The sequence below is a fragment of the Uloborus diversus genome, chromosome 3, assembly GCF_026930045.1.
Source record: "Uloborus diversus isolate 005 chromosome 3, Udiv.v.3.1, whole genome shotgun sequence".
Classification (NCBI taxonomy): Eukaryota; Metazoa; Arthropoda; class Arachnida; order Araneae; family Uloboridae; genus Uloborus; species Uloborus diversus.
In genome coordinates this window covers 112,575,051-112,597,862 of record NC_072733.1, presented here as the reverse complement: position 1 = coordinate 112,597,862, position 22,812 = coordinate 112,575,051, and the positions used below count along the sequence as shown (strand labels likewise).

The following is a 22,812-nucleotide window of genomic DNA, read 5'->3' as shown; positions in this document are numbered from 1 at the left end:
ATCCACTATAAACCAATGAATATTCACTTTAACCAATAAGAAGTGTACCTAAGTCTCTTGCTACTGACGTCATAGAATATCACACGAACTGTTGAGCAGAGTTGAGTTGTTTTCCACAGTATTCAGATTTTTAGAAAATGCCAACACTTTGACTTCCAACTTCATCCTGACCTACTACGAGTAATTTTAAGATGGTAGCAGGTTTTCACATCACACCGAATGTCGTGTGACATGATCAATTACACGTGATTAACCATGTCATGCGCGAGATGCGAAAACATCATCGACATTCGGTGTGATGTGAAAACCTGCTACCATATATATTTTTCGGAAACCTACACGCGTGCATATTAGAAGATATACGTGTGGGAAAGATGGTATTCTTCGACCAACTAAGGATGGTATTTCCTTAGAACCAGATGTGTGGAGATCACTTATTTCAAGCCTACGTAAAAATATAAATCAAAAATTAATCGAAGACCGTGATTTCGCTTTTGTTATAAAAAAGGACTTATATGTATTCAACGAGAGTGCGAATGGTAACATCTGTGTTAGTGTGCAAAGATTGTTCAAACTGAAACGAGAAGTGTTCCAGTTGATGCCTGATAGAGTTCTACTTTTGGAAAGCCAGATTGACAAACTGTGTTACGCGTCTCCTTGTATTTCACGTAGTGTCAAAGACAAACTTATGACATATACTCTAAAAGAGTACATCCTTTCGGAAATTGAGAAAAAATATCCCTGTGATTGTCGATGTGATAAAATCAGCACATATACATCACAAGAAGTTGGTAAATTGGCCGATTCTCTACGTAAGTGTCTATTTGATGAGCTCATACGCAACATAAACTACCTTTCTAAAAAAGAATGTGTGGATTCTAAAAATGGATTTATTTTTTTACATGAGAGTGCATGAATGTGAATCATTAACAAGGGGTCGAAAGTTCGACACTTTTTTCGAACAGGCTCTTTATAATGTTAATTGGGAAAACTTGGCTCGTGACTTCGTTACTTTGAATGTTGATAGTCAATGTTTAAAATGTTTTGTGCCTGATTTATTTGATGCAATCGATGTTAAAAATATGCTTGAAAGTTTTGAAGAGTTTTACTTAAAGATGTAAGTTTATTTAATTGTCTTTTACTGTGTGTGTGAATAAATTGTGTTTATCATTTTAAAAGAGACTTGTGTGTTTATAGAGTTGTTGAATATGGTTGATAAATTATTCTTTGAAATCACTCTTACATATATTTTTTATATGCACGTTCTTGTAAGTAATCTTTATATTATCGGTGTTGTCTTCGTCTCGTTGTATGGTTTTGTAATTAAGACTGAATGAAAATATAATTTTTGTGATATTTCAATAGATTAATACACGCGAAGGACTTCGACTTATGCTAAGTGGAAAGTCAAAATTAGAAGCATAATGCTTAAACATGTCAATGGTTTGAAAACAATACACAGTTATATTCACATACACAAACTCGTACGTGTCTATATACTTATATTGGAGAAAAATTTTAATATAGACCTTCAAATTCTCATACGAGATAAGAACGCTCTTTCTTAACTTAGTTGGTTACATGATCAATAAAAGACCCTCACCTATTTGTGATTCGTCATGAAATAATATCGATAGATATGTTACTAAGTGTGAAATAGTTTTTATTTTTCATAAATTCAAAGTGAAAACCAATTTGTTAATTGTATGATTATATTAAGTGCTAAAAATGTGATATTTTCGCTTATAATTTCGGTTGATAAGTAAAGTTTTATTACAAGTTCCCTCACACGAATGAACAATAACATGCTAGATGGATATTTGAAAGCTTGAGTAGATGATTTGTAAGTATCTTAAACATTATTATTATTATTTGTAATGCGTGTGTGTTAATTAATACTTAGAGTGCAAAGAGTAAATGGTTAAGTGCTATTGGTTATTAATACTAAGAGTAAAGTGTTATTGAGTTTAAAATTGAATTAAATCATTTCGTTTGAAGATTCAGTTGAAAAAATTTTATATTGTAAGTTTGAAAATTTTTGAAAAAAAAAATTGTTTTGCAAAAAAAAAAAAAAAAAAGATTGAAAAGAAAAAAAAAATAATGTTACAAAAATATTATTATTATTATTATTTTTTGAAAAAAATATTTTTGCGGAAAAATTTATTTTTGTAAGATTAAAAATTTATTTTTATATGATTGAAAACAAAAAAAAAAATTGATTTTTTTTTTAATTAGTGGAAAAATATTACAAGTTTGAGAAATTATTTCTTAAAAACATTTTATATGATTGAAGAAAAAAAAAATATTTGATTTCATTTCCTAAGTAGAAAAATATTAGAAGTTTGAAAAAATACTGTTTTGAATCAAAAATCTGTTTTTGAAAGAAATACTGTTACAAGTTGTAAATTTTTTTATAAGTTTGAAATGAAAAAGAAATTAATTCGAAACTGTGAATTAAAATCTAAAATTTTGTTTGGAAAACCTGGCATCAGGCTATTGACGATCTATGACTGAGATTTGCTGTGACGTTTGAGAAACGTGAACTAATTTTAATTGTTCAGAAACAGTGACGTCACTTGAAAGATGTAGGCTAGGGGTGAATAATACTCGCACGTGGGGTTTGTTATCTGTTATCGGAAAGGGGTAGATAGCAATATTGATAAAGTCATTTCCTCAATTCGCATCGGTGTGTGTGGACGATCCGAAGTTCTGTAGGATCAGGGTAGCTTTTTTTTCAACAGCCGCGTTGATTTGCCGATATCACGGCATGCCTTCTGCAAATCGACGATGGGCAGCCAGCCGTATGCAGCGATTTCAAATAAAACATCCGTGTAGTTGTAATTTGTGAGATTGAGTAATAATTAACAATCCACTTATTACAATTTCATTCATTGTTTTTAAATACTTTCGCGATAGCTGGTACTTGAGGGATTTCACCCCAAAAAGGTTAGTCTTTTGTACTTAATTTTACTCAGTATTTAGCTATAACTTAATTTGTCAAATTTTAGATTAAGTTTCTTAATTTAACGTATATCTGACCATTTGAATGTATCGTTCGAAAAGGATAAAGACTAAAATAAATGATATCGATTTTGTTAAAGAAATTAGTTGTTAAAGTAAAATAAAATATTATTGGGAAAATGAAATAGTCAAAGGGATTCTGATTCATGAAAGTTGAAAATTTTGCTTTATTCTAACAAGAGTGCTTGTATGAAAAAAAAAATAATAAAGTAAAATACTATGCGATAAAATGACAAAGTTAAATACTAATCAAAAAATAATTATTAGAGTTGATTAAATAAAATGTGATAAATTAAATGAAACTCTTGAAAAGCATATGTTGTGATCAAATGTAACTTGAGTGCGAAATTTGCTTACTGGAAAAAAATTAAATAAGTTGATTTTTTTAAATTCGTGAAAATTTATTAATGATAAGTGTTAATTACTACTAAGAGTAAATTGATTGCAAGTTTTTAAATTAAATTAGTTGGATGAAAATTGTAGACCTGATAATGTTTCGAAAAATTTGAGGGTTCGATTCCTGTCACTAATTGTGAAAAAAATCTAAGTTTAAAAATATTGGGGGGAAAAAAACGATTAAGTAAAAACAAGCGAGGAAATGATCAAACTCTAAAATATACTAAAAAAAATTGAAATCACGAAAAAATAATCTAAGTCTGAAATGCTTGAAATTAGTTAAAGACTAAAAAGTAAGAAAATAGTTAAAGACTGAAAATAATTGAAAAACGCTAAAATAGTGAAAAAAAAATAATCAAAATGCTAAATGACAGGAAAAAACGTTTTAAAGTTCAAAATGTATGAAAGAATATTTAAATTAATTATTTCTTCGAAAATTTAACAAGTAAGAAAAAATATTTTGTTGTATGAAAGTAAAAAAGAAAAAAAAGAAATTGATTTCTTTTTAATTCGTAATAGAAAAAAAAATTACGAGTAAGAAAAAAAATAGTTAAAAAAATTATTTCTTCGAAATTTTTACAAGTTAGAAAAATTATTTTGTAGATTTGACAAAGAAATAAATTAGTTAAGAAAATTATTTCTTCAAAAATATAACAAGTTGGAAAAAATATTTTGTTGTATAAAAGTAAAAAAAATAATAATAATATTTAAGATGATTTTAAAAAATTCCGTGAAAATTTGTTAATGATAAGTGTTAATTAATGCTAAGAGTAAATTGATTGCAAGTTTTGAAATTCATGCAAAGAATCAATGTTGTAAAAATAAAATAAAAATAAAATGATACAGTTTGAAATGTATGAAAAAGAAAATCAAAGTTTAAAATATATTTCAAGTCCACAAAGCATTGAAATAAATCAAAAATCTCGAATGGGTTGTATTTAGATAAATCTTAAGTGAAAAACTGTGTTCTTATGGAAAATAAGAATAATAATGATGATAGTTTCAATTATAAGCTGAAATTTAGTTAATGATGCGCCATTACTAAAGAGTAAATTAATTGATGGTTTTAAAATTAATTTAATTGTAATACAGTCGAGTCCCGACTTACGCGAGGGATGCGTTCCAAGACTCCTCGCTTAAGTTGAAATTTCGCGTTGTAGAGAAATGTTACGTATACATTTTTTTAGAAACACACCCAATTCTTTTAGACACTGTTAAACACCCCTTAAACTGCTTTAAAGTATTCCTCAACTATACATAAATTTCTTACATAAAGAACTGAACCTTTAATGTTTTTTTTTTTTTAAATCATTCAACATAAAATGCTTAAAGTTGCACAAAATGAATGATAAATGGGAGGGAAAGACATAAAAAACAACAACATGGCTCTCACAGTATGTAGTAATAATAAAATGCTGCACTATAACACGTTACAATTGATACAGTAATAATTTCATAAGTTGAAAAATAAAGGTAGTGATGATTTATGCACCTTTCTTTTTCAATACATTTTTAAATACGGTTGCTTCGCCTTGCCTTTTATAACGTTTCCATTTAATGACAACAGCCTCTCTTCCTGACCTCTTTAATACACAGTACAAGAGCAGCTTCCATTTTCATAATACATATTTACTTTGCTTAGACACTACTATGTAATTCAATACTGAAACTAAGTTCTGAAGTCAAAGTTCTAAGTTCAGTTGTTTTGACTTTTAATTGTACTTATGAAAGATTCACTCATACTTATTTTCGTGCTACCGTGGACGTTTTGTAGTTCAATCATATCGAGAATCTTAACTTTTTTTTTTTTTTTTTTTTGGTGGGAACTTTCTTTTTCTTCCTATCTTCAAACTTTGGATGAAACAGCGCACGAAGGCGTCGTTCTATTTCATTAACTTTAATAATTAGAATGAAAAGAAAAAGATGCTGAGTGGTTATTTAATGCACTAACAACGCGATACATAGAGTAGTTTGGTATGAGAACTTTCGCTGCTGTCAGTGGTGCTAAAGGAATGTAACAACATTAACGAAATCAATATTTAGTAGCCAATAACGAAACTGTACCCGATACTTCCTTCCAAAAAAAAAATCGTGTTGTCGACGAGGAATTCGCGTTAGCTCTGAAATTCTTTACCCCTGAAAAACTCGCGTTATAGCCCTTTCGCGTAAGTCGGATCGCGTTGTAGCGGGAGTCGACTGTATTCGTTGTCATGGTACAGATTCACATTATGACTGAAAGAGTAATGGGAAATATAGCATAGTGGTTAGCATACGTTTTTGCTAACTCAGAGTTTGGATGTTCGATTCCCAACTCCAACACTCTGTAAAATAAAAATAATTAAATTCATGGAAATATTCTAAGTCCAGAAAAAAAATCAACCTCTCAATAGATGGCGCCACGAACGTTCTTAAAAGTAAAAATCGAAAAATAAAAACATAGCAACAAGTGTTGCCACTCGAAAACTAAACTTTGGTGTTGCCATCCAAAAAATAAAAAACATCCTAATCTTCTACAAAGTGTTGCCATTCCCTAAAAGTAAAAACGAAAAAGTCCAAAAACTTATTCCGAAACCGAAACTAAACCCTCTTAATCTTTCATGACAAAGCGCGAAAACGCGGCGGCCCCGGGGAGGCGGCTCAACCCAAGGTCAGAGGCGGTGGGGAGGCGGAGTTAGGAGGCGCAACCCGGAGGTCACAGGCGGATCTGATCCGGCGATCCGCCTGCTGCAGCGAAACCGGCCTTTTTCCCCCTACTCATGGGCTCCAGCTCCCTAGCCCTCCGAAAAATAGCTTTACTCAATAGCAGTAGAAGAGCAATAGCAGGTGGGGAAGGATTTGACACACGTCACTTGTACGAAACAATACCTCGAAAAAGGCTAAAAAGGGCAAAAAACGGCTAGCCCACTGAAAGTGCTCTTATCGTTTTCCACCGTCCTTCTTTTGTATTTATTTGTCTGTAGTCTTAAGGGGCTGTTAATATCTGGAACTGGCGTTTACCATTTTATCGGTTTCCCACAATTCTACCGCATCGCATGCATATTTTTATTTATTTTTCTGTTTGGAACTAATATGATCGAAATTTCTGAATGAAGAGTTTGTTTTCGAATAGTTGGTTTTGAGTGTTAGAATTTCTAAATTGGTCGGAAACTTTTACAAAAAAAAAACTTCAATTGGGCGAGATCTATTCAATTTTCTTTTTTGTCATGATATTTGGCTAAAGTAAAAGTATCAATCGTATAATAGGTCTTATCGATTTGTGTTTTCTATTCTGCAGTATTCTAAGGCGGAACAAACCTAAATTATTTCAATTTGATTCGTTACATCGCTTTTAGTCCTTAAAGGCGTAGGGCCACATAACCTCAAAAATGACCAAACTATTCGATTTTTTTATTGTTTATTTTAAAACTTCAGATTGTTTCAAACTTTATGAAGAGAGTTTCAACGCTCTACTTAATTATTAAAAATGTTATTGGCTTTAGGTCCAGGGCCGATCCTAGAGTGTCGGCCGCCCGTGTGCAAAGACCTTATGTGCCGCCCCTCAAGTGTAATTTGCATATTTTGACTAATCTTTAACGTCTATATAAATCTTTCTTTAAATTTCTATGCCAAGTTCGAATTTAAAAAGTGGAGGGGGGAACAGAAGAATGATCTTATAAAAAAGAAATTTTTTATAATTAGAAACTTCTAAGGTACAATTTATATCTTTGAAGAAAGTAAGATACCAAAATTTACTAGTCTTAAAAACGCATTTTGTGATCTTTCTTCTGTGACATCAGAGAAGAGACGGAGGAAGGGGAAGCGTGGGGGGAGGTGTCAGGGGTTCAGGGGAAGAGGATTGCTCCAAGAAAATTGTCGAAATTGGCGTATGAAAAATATTTTAAGTTAATCTTTAGTTGTGTTTGATTGCAAGGACAAAAGAGTCAAATATATTCAAGGTGCATGGAGAAATTTTCAAAATTGACGTCAAATATCGCAATTTTAGGAATTTTTTCGAGACTTTAGGTGAAAGTAATGTTACAGTTCTTTCCTGAAATTCTTTCAAAATTGAAATCAATTTGAAGCTATTTTTTAAGACCGTAGTTTAGGAAGGATCGGCGTTCTTCCCGAAAAATTTCCGAAACTGAAATTTTAAACCCGCAATTTCGGGTTACCTTTGTTGACGTTGCAAGAGGGAGGGAGATTCAATCGTCTCCCATCGAAAGATTTTGAAATATAAGTTTAAAACGCAAATTTAGGCCGTCTTTAGTGACGGTAGGGGATCTGGCGGCTATCCTCCGATAATTTCTTGGCACTATTTTTTCAAAAACAAGTTTTTGGCTAGATTCGAAAACAATAGGGGAAACGTGAAAATATCCCGAACCAAAATATTTTTCGGAACTGAAATCCATTATAGGCAATTTTTGGAAGGATGGGTTTTGGAAGGAATTAAGCGGATATTTCTAAAATCGCAATTTTATATTATCATTGGTGTCGTTAACAAAACTGGGAAGCTTCTACGGATCTTTCGGATATTTTTCAGCATTAATGTCTGAAAAATATAACTATAGACTTTTGTCCACCTGACCTCCACGATTGAGGGATATGCCCTAGCATCGTAAAAAGTTACATAAGCCTGGCAGTTCTCCTGAATTCTCTAGAAAAATAAGTCCCAAAATCGTATTTTAAGCATTGTTTGATAACGATGGGACGAAGAGCGGGCAGGGGTTCAGTGTGCCCTCACGAACTGTGTTTTTGAAACTGAAGTCAATTTCAAACTAGTTTAGGTAAGAAGCTGTAGCTGCACGGAACCGTCTAAAACGAAATTTTCAGGTATAGTGATTGCGTTGGAGAAAAGGGGGATCCGGGGTCTTTCCCCAAAAGTTCTTGAAACTGATGCTTGAAAAACGCAATTTTAGTTTGTTTTTCAATACGTTACGTGAGAGGGATGGAATTAGGGGCTTCTCTAAAGACGCTAATTGAGACTGTCTTTGGTCATGTTTGCGATGTTTTTGCAAATGTTTGCGAATGGATTTCGGGGTCCTCCACCGCAAAAATTTCGAAAAATGCCAAAGCAATTTTATATGACTTTTGATGATAGGAAAGGCTGTCGTCTGAAAACACGTTTTGGATTTTGGAGCCAACATTTTTTGGCTATGTTTGATTAAGTTAAGATGGAAGAGGTGAATCAGAGATTTAATTGGATTTTTAAGATCGCTGGTTCAACCAGCAAAATTTTCTGAAAGTAAAGTCCTAGGAACGCAATTTTAAGCCTTCTTTAGTTTCGTCAAGGAGGTCATTGCATTCTTTTGGATCTTCGTTTTGGAGCTACATTTAAATTTGCTTCCCGGGGCAAGGGCCCTGTCCTCCTACCTGATCTGAAACCGGGCAGTTCATTCAAGATTTTAATCAGAAAAATTGTCCTAAAGGGGGAGAAGTACAACATTTTAGTTCGTCATTCATATATGTTACTCTCAAGGAAGTCGCAATTTTCCACTTTCTCTCCACGCATCCTTGATTGTTAAACACAGAGTTTGTTACATAGTTTGTTGTTTGAAATGCTTGCGAGAGTATCTAATCAGTATAGCTTTTTTTTTTAAATAATTTAAATAAAATATGTTCTTCATTGTTTAGATCTATAAAAGCTAGGGGGGTAAACATTAGTGGCCGCCCTCGGTGCTCCTTTTAGACGGCACCATTTCATGCTTCAGAAGGGGGCCTTTCCCCTCCCCTGTATCCATGCCTGATTACCGGTTCTGTCACAAACTTTGCAACCAAATGAAGCATGTTTTTATGAGTAGACATTAATGGACAATGAACCAACACAATGTTCCCTAACATTCTATTTTTCTTAAACTATGCTATGCTGTCGGGAAATCGACACATACTTTGACAATTGAACATTTAAAAATCAGCATATTTATTCTACTTATTATTAGTTATCCTGTGAGAAATTCTTGAGGAATTTTGCTTGATTATACGAACTATATGATGCGGCCTGCGGTCGCCCCTTGCTTTGGCCGCCCTTGTGCGGCGCACACTCTGAACACCTGCTAGGATCGGCCCTGTTTAGGTCATTCACACGAGGTGCGCTTTTTCTTGATTTCGAATGGGGTGGATGTCTTGTCTTTAAATTTAGGTTGTTTACCTTGAATTTTCAAAAAATGCCCAAGTGGATATTTTTCTAAAACAATTTCAACTTTGAAGTAGAAGAGAAATTCGAAATGAAGCAACTGCAATAAGGACTATCTTATATTGTTCAGCATTACTAACTGCAGTCCTCTCCATTGTATCTGTAATAAATATTATTGAGAAAACTTTATACAGCGGAGCCCACCCGCTAAATTAAGGCACGAGCCGCCACTGCCATGAAGGCTGTGGACTGTCTGAACATCGTGGCAGATCAGGTGCTTCCGTAACATGGCGTCGGTCCTTCATTACTGGAAATGGCACCTTCCAGAAGGACAATGCCATATGTCAGAGGGCTATAATTAGGTTGGAGTGAACCCAGCAACATGATGAAGTATTCCAATTAATGCCCTGGTCACAAAATTCACCGAATTTAAATCCTATCGATTACATTCGGGATTTCACGGAAAGGCAGCTCAGAGCTGAAACGTCCCCCATGTCAAGAAATCTCAACTTTGCCTGACCGCTGCATTAACATTGGGTACAATCTATCTCCAGACGTCTACCAAGAGCTTGTAGTATCCATGCCAAGGCGAGTCGCAGCTGTTTTGCAGGCCAAAGGTGGCACAACTGGTTATTGACTGGATGGTCATAATGGGTGATCTCATCAGTGTATATCGGAAATGATTTAACATTTCCTTCAACAAATATAATTTCTAAATCCTCCTTTACCACACCAATTTTTTAAAAAAAGGGTCATGTCTTCACTTTTTCTCAGGATTTATGTCTTACCTTTCTTTTGGTTGAATTCAAAATGTTAATGGAATTTTGCCAAAAATAGAATAATCTTTTCTGCAGTGGAAATCGACAGAAATTTTATGAATGACAAAAATATTGCTCGCTTAAAGCGGGGTTTGCTCGAAAAGGCGAGTTATGTTCTCATAGACTTAACATTGTACCAATCGAAGTTTTTTGATTCTCTCTCTAAATCCAAGTTCTCGTTAAAACAGGGCTATACAAGCAAGTTAGACTGTATTAACCAGATACACTACAAGAAACGGTTCCATGGGTAATCATGACCTTTTAGTAAATAGACAAGTGTTCGAACAGGACGTGTACAAACAACTTCTGCCGTAATCTTTGATAGGATGCAAACAGCATTGAATCCTCATTGACAATGTTTTTGTCCGTTTAAAACTTTAAAATTCACACGGCCAGTGGCTGCAGCCAAGTTTTGCATCTAGTTATACTACAACATGCTTGCTTCGCCCTGGATCCGGTACTGGATATACGAGAGAATAACCTGCAATTGTACCACAATTGCAGGTTATTACCTGTTGACGGTTATACCAACCGTCCTTTTATCACATCCAGAGACTGCAGTTTTATTCTTATTAGAACTCATCATTCTGGAATAGTGTGAACAACCGAGCTGGAGGCAGATTTCAACTCACTGGAGCTGAGATAAAGGTAACAAACTGGTAAATTCATCTCACCAGTGAGTGTCCGCAGCATGGTGCGGTTCGACCTGTGACGGGTTATACAGCATGTCGCTCTGTAATACTACATGAAGTACATGGCTGGTGTTAAGGCTAATGTGTGCCTTTATGTGCGGCAGTGATATGAAGATTGTATTACAACAATGCATTAGAATTTTAAAATGTCTCGTTTACGCATGGCCAATGAGAGACCATGTCAGCCTAGTCAGAAACTAGGGCGTCTGTTGCTTGAGGGGTCACGGCTCGGAGTGGGAGTCGCATAAATTTGGCAAGTTTTATGAAGGGAGTGGGGTCTGGCGACCAAACTAACAAGGGGTTCTCTTTGACTCTCGACTGCCCTGCCTTTACCCCAAAAGCAAACTAATTCCCACTTCTACTCCGCAGCCCTGACAGAGCTGTAGTCTAGAGAAAAAAAAGATAGATTGCAAATTCTAGAATTTCTTAGCTTTCAACTCTCTTATCTCCTAACCCAAAATGTCATTAAAAGGGCCCACGGCCCTTATTGACATAAAACTTTAGTAGGCAGTTTGCGGTCCTGCTGATTTTTTGCAGGGGTCCTCAAAATTTATAGATCCGGCTCCGGTCATACCATGTTCTTTCATTATTCGCATTGAAGTGTATGTAGGTGTAATTAGTTTTTATAGTTTACAGTTTACCGATGAAAAAACAACTGACTTGCTTTAATAACAAAGAACACATAAACCTATTTAAACGAAATCAAAGAGACCTTTTATGATCTAGATGAACTAAAATAAGTTAAATACAGTAAAAATGTGTTTAGTTGAAGTAAAGATTACTTATTTCTGCACAATGTGTATCACCATTTCAAAACTGGATGTATCTTATCAATGTGATCATGTTTTTACCCTCGGAGTTAGTTTTAACTTTTGCATTTAAAATTGATCATAGTAACTATAACAAAAATTATCATTTTGCCTTATAAGTAAACATATAGCATTTTGTGGAAATGTATTCAACTAAGGGAAACTAACATGTTCAAAACAGACATTCCAGTAGGAAATTTAAATTCAAAATTCCCTAAGCATAATTCAGTTGTTGCTGTGAGAAAAATATTGGAAACTCTGATTCTTGTCAGAGATTATCATCGACCAGTATCTCCTATCCCGACTTCCCCCCCCCCCCACACTTGCGATTGGCAATCGCAAGTGGCCTCTGCGCCTCGCGCAGATAGGGCCTCGCAAAATTCTCAGAAGTAAATTCTCAGAAGTTTTAAGAAATTTCCATGTTTTTAATTGAAGCTCTTATTAAAAACAACAGACACAAAAGTAATCAAAATAGCGCGTGCAGGGGAGACTGTACAGAGCCAGCCTTAGCAAATGCGGGGCCCAATTCTGTCGAGGCCTGATTTAAAAATATTCAATAGCTAGCTTATTGATCAGCTAACTCTATTCCCCCACCCCGCCCTATTTCTTTTGTTTTTTTCTTGTTTCCTACGTTCGTCTAAAAATAAGAAAATATTCAAAATGCTGCTCCTCCGAACTCCCCCCCCCCCTCAACACACACAATCGCCGAAAGCATTATGGAGCATCTGAAATTTCATTTCCATTTCTTTAATTTCGCGATATTTCCAGCTTAAAGTTCCCAAATACTCGACAACATTGAAAATCGCTTAAAATTGCGTTTTTGTATCTTGAATTTAAAAAATTACCGAGCCTAATATTACAAAATATGGCCTTATAATCGCATTTTGAAGGCTTGAATTTCAGAAAGTATTCGAGCTACGGTCCTCATACCGCCTTTCTTTTATTTCATAAGCAATTGCTTTTTTCAAACTACATTAACAAAAAGTTTAAGTGGAATGGCTCCTGAATATAAAATATTGCTTAAGTTTTCAGGACCATAATTTTCAAATATTTTCGAGGAAAGAGCTCCCTTCGTTGTGTAAAATTCTGTTTTTGAAACTTTAATTTCGAGAATTTACAGGGGATTTTGACACTTTTTTTTTAAAGGTCAGAGACTGTCCCAGATCGATTCTTAAAGTCAATTAATATGGCCTATAATTGCGTTTTAAGGCTTCAATTTCTAGAAATTTCCACCTAGACCTCTGTACCTTTTTCTCCAAACATCAGCAAAGAAAGCTTAAAACGGTAAGTTTTTAAACCACAAATTTCAAAATTTTTCCGGGGGAGAACCACCGAACCCCTCTTTCTATCAGGTCATTTTTTCCCTTTCAATGTGCCGTACCCTCCCCCCACCACCAAAAAAACTTCTTTTTGACTGCACTAGATGTCACGAAATGTTTTTGTCTTAGCAATTAAGTGAATTGGGAACTGTAAGTTTCTATAGTTAGTAGAAAAATTAATTCCATGAATTCAATTATTTGTCTGAGTATTTTATGATTAAAAGGGCCTCGCAAAACTGCATCGCCAATGTCAATTTTTGCTCTCGCGCCGCCATGTTGCCAGAAACTCGGGGAAGTTTCCAATCATGCCGTTGCTATCCGTGTCGCTAAGCAAGAAACAACATAGGATCTTCGTACGAATAGGGTTAGAGCGATGTTTAATTGATGGTTTCTTGCCAATTAAATGCTTTAAATAATATTTATAGTGGTTTCAAGTTACATATAAGCCTCCTGTAGCCGTGATTTGACGAGTATCGATAGTTTTTACAAGTGAATCGGGTTAAAATTCGGCAAAACATACACTTATGTGAAATACAAGTATGTTTTCTAGAGTTATACACTCTTATTGTTATTTCTTTTTCTTTGGGGGGAGGGGAACAATTCAGCCTTTTGAGAGGAGCTGGAAACACATTGCCCCCCTCCCCCGCTTTCGGAAAATTGCTGTTATTTCTATAAATTTGGGCGTAATTTTTTGTCTTTCGATGCAATATGCATTGACTGTATATGATTTGCAACTCCCCCCCCCCTCTTCGTAGAAAAATTTGAAATGACGGGACGAGGGAGATTGTTTAAAGCTTAGTAAGAATTTGATTATAATTATTTTCTTCGGGCGGTATTTTTTTTTTTTCTAATTGTATACATTATTTTTTGTTTGGGGAAGGAGAATTTTTACTTTTCTCGGTTGTGATGCTTGTTTGCATTGAAATTTTTTTTTTTCGGGTGGGAGGGGAATGTAAGGTTACATTGTCTTTATCCTAATGCGTGTTTGATTGGGATATTTTAATTTAAAACTTTTTCTTCTGCGAGAACCCATACATAAGTTAAGCTAAACTCCAGTTGAGCTCTATTCCGAATAGGAATAAAAACTAGCTTGAAGAAATTGATAAAGTTCCCATTGAAACTAGAAAAAAACTAATATGTATATCCTCGCCCCACAAAAGAGCAATTACTTCAAAGTACGCACAGCAAGAAGAAATATCCTCTCCCCCCGAAGAAAAAAAGAATTTAATTGAACTATGCATTGAAAATAGTAGAAAAACTGAAATTTTCAATATATATTTATGTATATTGATATAAAAAATATGTATAACATGTAGAGTAAAGTAAAAATCCCCCGTCTCGGTGGAAAAAAAAATTAAAATACTCGTGACAATTCGAAGATAACACGCAGTTCTCCCTTTCCCCCAAAGAGCCCGAAGAAATGTAGTTTTATTAAAATATGCATTATTACTCGAAAAAATCGAAAAAAATTCTCCCCCCTCCAGGTATCTGACTAGACTGACATGTCCTCTCGTCTTCTAAAGAAAAGAATGCATACAATAGTACAATTCAATTAAAACTACTCCTCTTCCTCAAAAAGAAAAAAAAAAAAAAATATAAATAATTAAAAAAATTGAATTTCGCCCTAAACTTTAAAAGAAAAATCTCCCCCTCCCCCCAAGGCATGATATTTCAAATTTTCTAGAAGGGCACGTGCAAAAAAGACAGTCAATGTATGTTGCGTCGAAAAACAGCAAAAAGTACACCAAATTTATAGAAAGTTATTTTCCAAAAGCATGAGAGGGACAATGCCTCTCCTGACCCTCTCAAATGGCGGACCTGTCCCCCTCCCCCAAAGAAAAAGAAATAACAATAGGAAGAGAGCATAACTCTAGAAAAAAAAATTGTATTCCACAAAAGTCTGTTTTGCCGAATTTTAACCCGATTCCATGGGCGTCGCGGCCGGGGGGGGGGGGGTCCAAGGGGTCCGGACCCCCCCCCCCAATATTTGAGGACCGGACCCCCTCAATATTTGAAAATCGGATCCTCTCGATAATTGTCAAAATGAAATTCATTATTTTAGGGAAATTATTTTTGCTTTGAAGACTTTTAACAGTTGCATAATACATATAATTTACTATGTTTAATTCATATCAAATAAAACGAAATGAACATCGAAAAAAGAATGAACTAAAAAAAAAAAATAGGTGATGTGTATAGCGAACGGAAAGTTGGAAAGTGAACTAACTCCAATGACAAACCATTGCTCTGCTCTCTGCGCACACTAGCTTCAGTGGACGATGCTAGAAAGGGGACACCTTCTCCCGAGTGCAATGTCAACCATCCATAGTCGTTTCGCCGGCCTCCCCAGCTTGTCATTCCATCGTATTTGTTTCTATTTAGGGGGAAACAACGGGACAACTTTGAGATACTGAAACTAGATGGACAACTCCCCCCTCCCCTTTTTTTACGACTGTCGTGCTAATAAGTCAACACAGAAGTCAGACGGGGATCTGAGTTTCTCGGCGCTTCCAGGTTTCTGTTTCGAGTTGTGCAGTGTTTGTTTTTCCGATTCGATTCAATTTATAGCAACCCCGATGTTACCCAAACAAAATGAGACGCAGACCTCTTTGGCGGTTTTTTGCAGCTGGCAACAACACCCTGGCCAAAGGATGCACAAAAATTTAGAAGACCACTAAGCTGGTCAAAGGTTAAGTTTGGGGTAGAAAGGGAAAGGCCGTGTCATGTGTTTGACATTATTCAACACGTGGCTTCAAAGTACCTTACCGAAGCGCGGTTTCTCAAATGTGTTTGCGGCATCAAATTTGACCAAAAAAGCGCTACGTTACAGAAAAAAAAGAGGAGTCTAAAAATTAACGTGCAATTTCAAAAGCAAATCGAAATCTAGCATAACGATGGATACTGTGATGTCACTTCCGATAGACCATCGAAAAAAGAAGCGCAAGATGATCACAAAAAAAAAAAAAAGACAGAAATAAAAAGAGCTTCCCTACTGAGAAACGTTCCGACAAAAATAAAGATAATTTCATGTGGTCTTTTGGTCTCCTTCAGAGTAGGTGACCTGAAGAGCGCTCCTATTTTTGTAAAAATACTTTTTTTACATATTCGATCACGGCTATGGAGAGGTGACTTGAAACGGGAAAATGTAGCAAACCTTCTACATCAACTACCTAATGAACCTGAGCAATTTTTAACTACTGAATCATCAACATCCATGGAACCATCTTCAAAAAGTCGAAAGTCCGTGATAGGTAAGTACCATTCTGTTTAGTGTAATACATGCAGGAGCTCCCCGATTTTATACTATTCAGATGGGGTTACTTCTCGATTTTCCGAATGAAATTCCTAATTACCCACATCACTACATCTAATGAGAATATCTTTTTAATGCAGTATTTAACAAACAAAAAAAAAAAAAAAAAAAAAAAAAACTCGAAATTGGAAGACTCGTCAGACAAAATGTTTTGGGAAAGGAAAGTTTATGAAAGTTCACAGTGACCTCCTATCGAGTAGCCCCTGAATGCCTGCTAATCAGGTATGCTTTACAGTCAATATTTTGACATTATGAGTCCTATCGGAGCTAATGCGCTCAACTTTCTCTTTTTTTTTTTTTTTTTTGAAATGTTTCATCTTTTATAAATTTTAATGGAATAAATAATACCCGTTTTAGTTATTAAAGCTTAACAGAAAATTATCCATTAATAATCCTGCTTTACTGAACAAATTTCATTGCAATAACCATTTTAAAACTTATAGTCACCTGCCAGAAAAAAGCAGTTCATTTCTCTATCTCTTTCCCATCGTCCGCTGATCAGAATTCAATTATACACCAAATGCTGTTTGTTCTCTGTGTAGGCCAGTACTTTTTAATCTGTGGGGAGTACCTCTCAAGTCTCAAGGCAGGCCTGTCACTTAAAGAGGATCAGGAGGGGCACTTTCCCTGCTGACTTTGAGAAATCAGAAAATAATGTATTTACATTGGCATAGTTTTTGCTGCTTTTTGGTTTCATATGCATTAAGTGTATGGAGGATTCAACAAAAAAGCAAAATTTTGGTGCATTTGTTACAAAAAACGTGAAAAAATTAAAATACTTTAAAAGGTTGCATTATTAAAATATAATATTACGAGAGCTTAATTATTTGTGTCTTATTTTATTTCTGTAGTTGTGTTTTTCGTAGGTTCGTGAATGTCATAACGGTGAATTATGTACTTTAATTTTTTGATTAAAAAACATCAAATTAAACTCCTTCGAATCCAACTTGTGCCAAGAACTTAGAACTGCAGGGTTTATCACTATGTAACATAAAAATTTCATTATACAGTTGTCGCGGCTTATATCAGTCGCATTTTGTTATAAACAGCTTTAATTCTATAAAGCGGCTGATTCAATAAAGCTGGATTTCGTTTTTGATTTCATTCATTAAGAACGGTTAATTCAATTGTCCACTGTTTCAAAATGTTGAAAATTTAGTGCGGCTACTCTTTGTGTGCCTCCCCTCGTCGTGTAAAGCTGAAAGAAGCTTCAGTGCGCTGAGAAAGCTGAAATTTAAGGTCGACTATGACACAAAAGCGGTTGAATCATGTTGCTTTATGTTACGTTCACAAAAACATCTTGGACGAAATTGATCACAAAAAAATAGCACGGATATTCGTATCCCATGTGCAGTCTAGAAAAAAAATGTATTTGTTGGTATTTAATTTTTTTTCTTATTGTGTAATTATGTAAATCAAGAGGTACCCGTTTAAAAGTATTGTATTAAATGTAAACCCGCTTCTATTTGATGTCAAGTTTTTGTATTATATATATATATATATATATATATATATATATATACGAATTTTTCTAGATGCAACTTGAAAATGACAGTCAGAATGGTCCCCCCAATAAATTTCAGCTGACGACGCCAATGCCCGATTCACATGTAAAAACTATCGATACTCGAGTTTTTACATGTGATACAATTGATGTCTCTGGGTGGCTTATGAGTAACTTGAAACCACTAAAAAAATATCTAAAGCATTTAATTGGCAAAAAACCATCAATTAAACATCGCTCTAAACCTATTCGTACGAAGATCCTATGTTGATTCTCCCTTAGCAACGCGCATAGCAACGTTAGGAGGATGGAAGGAAGGGGAGACGGCCAAAGCGGGGAAACATGTAGCCAAAACCGTAACCTCATTTTAACTGACGCGAGCAAAAGAGTTCTAAACAAATGCGGCTTCGACAGTAGTGTGTTGCTTAAGTGTTATGGTGAATCTTTACTATCTATTAATCAAAAATGCCTGCTTGTGCAGCGTACGGCTGTACGAACAACCCAGAAAGAAAAATTCCAGGGATATCTTTTCATAGGTAATATCATAAATATGTGACTTTTGAAATAATTTATGTTATTGCTGTTAAGTAATTAACGTGATCTATTAAATAATTAATTCTTAAAATTAAATTGTGCTAACAGAAAAATGTACTGTAATTGCTCAAGTGTGCTAGCAGGCGAGAGTGCCTGAGAGAGAGTGAAAAGAGATTTTTTATTTAATTCGTAAAATTTATTATTCATAATTTATTTGATAAGTGAGATATTTTTTAAAAATAGCATGAAATTAAGATACAGGATGATCAAAACAAACTTAAATTTTATACTATTAGCTCAGTGTTTGATCTCTATAAATTAATTCTTTTTTAACCTGAGCATTTTGGTGTTAAAAGGTTTGAAACAAACATAAATTGAAATTTGAGACAAATTGAGTTTATTGATAATTTTCCTGGGGTACAATTGCCAGGATTTGTGATTTATTTATTTTAATTTTATTTATTTATTTATTTTATTATTATTTTTTATTTGAAAAAATTAAAAAAAAAAGTTTTTTTTCTTTTTGGTTTTTTAAACACTGCAAGAATTTTTGGTATTACTTATGTTACATTTATGAAAATACATGATGTCTTAAACAATATGAAAAATATATATATATATAATTCCTTTCATCAGCATTTTTTTTTATAAATAATATTAGGTATGAAAAGACGAGCAATTTGTATGCAAATGCATTATTCAAATCACATTCAACATTAAAGACGCTAGGAACAATAGGGAAGTTTTCGATTTTTCAATTTTATTTTTATATGATAGAGTAACATGTATGAACATCATAGGTGAAAAAATTTTTGCGATACGATAAGTAGTTTTTTTAAAATTAATTTTTAAAGTTCAAGCGCCTGTGACGTCAGATGGCATAGGAAGTGACGTCCGATAGGAGAGAAACGCTAGCGAACCGGTTCCCATGTCATGGGAGAAACCGAAGAAGAACGTGCATTCGACTTCGAAGATGAAACGTAAAAGGCTTATCTCCTCGCATTAAACTCCTCGCGTTTCTGGAACATTAAACCTCTCATCCTCTCGGAAATATTCGAATATCACCATTGATATTATTTGAGGAAGATTATTTAGATTGTGCTTTAACGAATCCGGCCTCCATAGTGTGTTCAAAAGGATTATTGAATTTCTAAAAAATAAAAATATCAGCGCGCTCAAAATGTCCCTAGCGAAAACAAGGGATCTTCGGCGGAAGGCTGCCCATTCGCGTCCTGTGACGTAGGCTCGTGACGTTTCAGAAGAGCGCACTTTTGCGCGTGGATTTTTAAAAATTCATTAAAAATCAACCACGGTGTTTTAAAATTCGGCGATGGTGAATTTTTTAGTTTTGAGGGTCAATTAACAATATGCAATAGCCAAAATATGAACATTTAATAGGTTGCAACTTCCCTATTGTACACCTTAAGTACAGAAAAAATAAGTTATTTTAATAGGTAAAGGGTATTGGAGAAAAGACAGAAAAGGTAATGATTTAATGTATCATGCAGTAACTAGAAAAATCAAAATAGTTCCTCCAAGTATTGCATAAATGTTAAGGTTCAGAAATGTTTTAATCTGGTGTGTTATTAGAGAGAAGTGGTTTTGTTTTGACTACTGTTTTAAAATTTAAAGTTCATAACTTTCACACATGCATTTTGTTTTGTCATGCATTTATTTTACTTTCAAAATGCAAACTTTTACTGTGCATAATAAAGATATTTTCTGTGATTTTTGCATTCTGTAGTTCTTTCAAGCAATGTTCAAAACTTATGAAAAAAAAAAAAAAAAATTCCACGCTTTTATGTTCATACACTATATACAGACAATCTAATTTTTAATGAGCACTATTTTAGACATACTTTTTCGTAAATTAAGTGCATTTAAGCTTCTGAAAGCGTGTTGTAACGGTCGGAAATGAATTAACTACATCCCAAATTTAAAAAAAAAAAAAAAAAAAAAAAATACAAATTAAAGGAAAAAAAAACGTTAAATTTATAGCTTATTACATTGTTATATATGATAAAGCATATTTCACATTAAAACAACAAATATTACGGAAACGAAACACATTTCTCTCTCTTTCTAAACCTTTCCCCTAGTACTCTAAATTGAATTTCATCGCTTAGTTTACAGCACTTTTTCCCTTCCCCCTACCCTTTCCCACCTCTGTCCGTGGCGACAAGTGCTCGCACTCGCTTCACGGCTTTGGGCGTCTCCCTTCCATCCTCCTTGATAGCAACGGCATGATTGGAAACTTGTTTCACTTGAATCCGGCCGTTAGAACGCTCTGGTTGGTCACCGGTCTACTGGTAGCACTATGCGAACGTTAACGTATACGAGAGCAGCCTGATATAATATCACTGCAACTTCCACTTCATATTTTAATTTTGTTTATTTGTATGCAAGTAGATTGCGGTTTTATTCTTGTTTCTTTTTGAGTGACATTAAAAAACTGAAACAGCTTCCAGTGAAAGTTAATAGGTTGCTCCTATTGCATGAAAATGGGAATCGTCTGTGCAAAATTAGCTGTGTTTTTCAGATTTCGTTGTTCCATGTCCATGGATAGAAAAAGAGGTCTTATGCCAGCATGAACCCAGTAAGCAAAATATCTTGCCTCAGCATTGCATAAAGGTTGACATGCAAGAAAAATCATCTTGCATTAATGCTGCCTCAATGTTATGTTACTCCCTTTATGCTGTCAGCAGGCTGCCACAATATTGTCTGACAAGGTGTATGCAGCATAATATCAGGAAAATATCAAGGTAGGCTGCTTCTGTAATATTGCATACGTATTGATATAACAGGATAATATCAAGATGTTGTCATGACAGCATGAAATCAAGATGTATGCAAGATGATCTTGCTTTTGTAATCTTGCATACGTATTGATATGACAGGATAATATCAAGATGTTGTCATGACAGCATGAAATCAAGGTCTAGGCAAGATGATCTTGCTTTTGTAATATTGCATACGTATTGATATGACAGGAAAATGTCAGGATACATTGACATGACAGTATGAAATCAGCACGTTTTCAAGGTGTTTTTTATCCATTTATTTATTTGTGTTATTTTCACTTTAAACTGGAGACATTTCATTCTTTAATTATTTCTGTTATTCTTCAAGATAGTTTTCTAGCCTGAGAATATTTTCTTAAAGCTGACATCTGATCGGAAATTCATATAAAGGTATTAATAGTACTCGTAATTTAATTTAAAAAATGAAAGTTTCTTCGTTTTGCGTAATACTCGACTTATTTTTTAAATTCATGCTTCTAATTGTATTATAAAGACATAAAATGCCTAGTTAGGAATAATTGCGGAAGTTTTTATAGCATATTTAAGAGTAAAGATAGCAAAATAATAAATAAATAAATAAATAAATACAATAAAGTACATTTTCAAATGGATGTCAGCATTGAAAATATCCCATGGACAAAACATGTGAATTTATCTTAAAGAATAACATAAATAACCATTGAATAAAATTAATCTTACGTGAGATTGAAGTGATAATACGAAATTCTGGGCTTCATGTCCTTTGTTTCAAAGTCTAGGGACGAAAAAAGTTATTTTCGGCCATTTCTAACATTGATTGCACATCGTTTGCGATATGACTTGTTTAGTACTATATTAATAAACAAATGCAGTTATGAGTCATTCATAAGTTTTTCCTAAAACAATATTATTCCCCACTAATAACTAAGCAACCAACTTAACGAAGCCTAAAAGAATGCAACGCCACGTGCAACTCCTCTGAACCGACTGAATCAAAGGTCGAAGCAAGAAGATGTGCCAGCAATGCAAGGGACGCTGGGTAGAAAGAACTGTGCGCATGCGCAAGTATCAACGAAGGTCCACCTGTTCTATTGTGTACTAATTACCTTGACGGCGACAGCATGAAATCAATATCATCTTGACGGCGTCAACATGTATGCAATGTTGTTATTGTAAGGTAATATCAATATTGATATTTTAAGATGTATGCAATGTTGCATACGTGTTGTTATTGTAATATTGCTTTTTAATCTTTATGCAAGCTTTATGCAGTATGAAACACGTCAATATTGACGCCGTCAGTATAATATCAAGATCTGTCAAGGTTGATGCAAGAAATTTTGCTAGTAGGGAAGTGTAGTTTTGGAAACAGAAAGAGACAAAAATTATTTGATAAGGACTGCGCTATTGTTTTAAATGTATCGGTTAAAAAAAGTTAATCTTGCAGACACTGAAATATTAATACTTTATTGAAATATGCCATCTCACGGATTTCTTTTTAGAAAATATGTACAAAT

At 34.3% G+C, this 22,812-nt stretch overlaps 1 protein-coding gene across 2 annotated transcripts in view; it reads left to right on the top strand.

Annotated features, from left to right (window-relative positions):
• The window catches only part of LOC129218066 (uncharacterized), a 186,552-nt gene that overhangs the window by 100,929 nt on the left and 62,811 nt on the right, over positions 1-22,812 (top strand). The gene's annotated exons all lie outside the window — the stretch shown is intronic.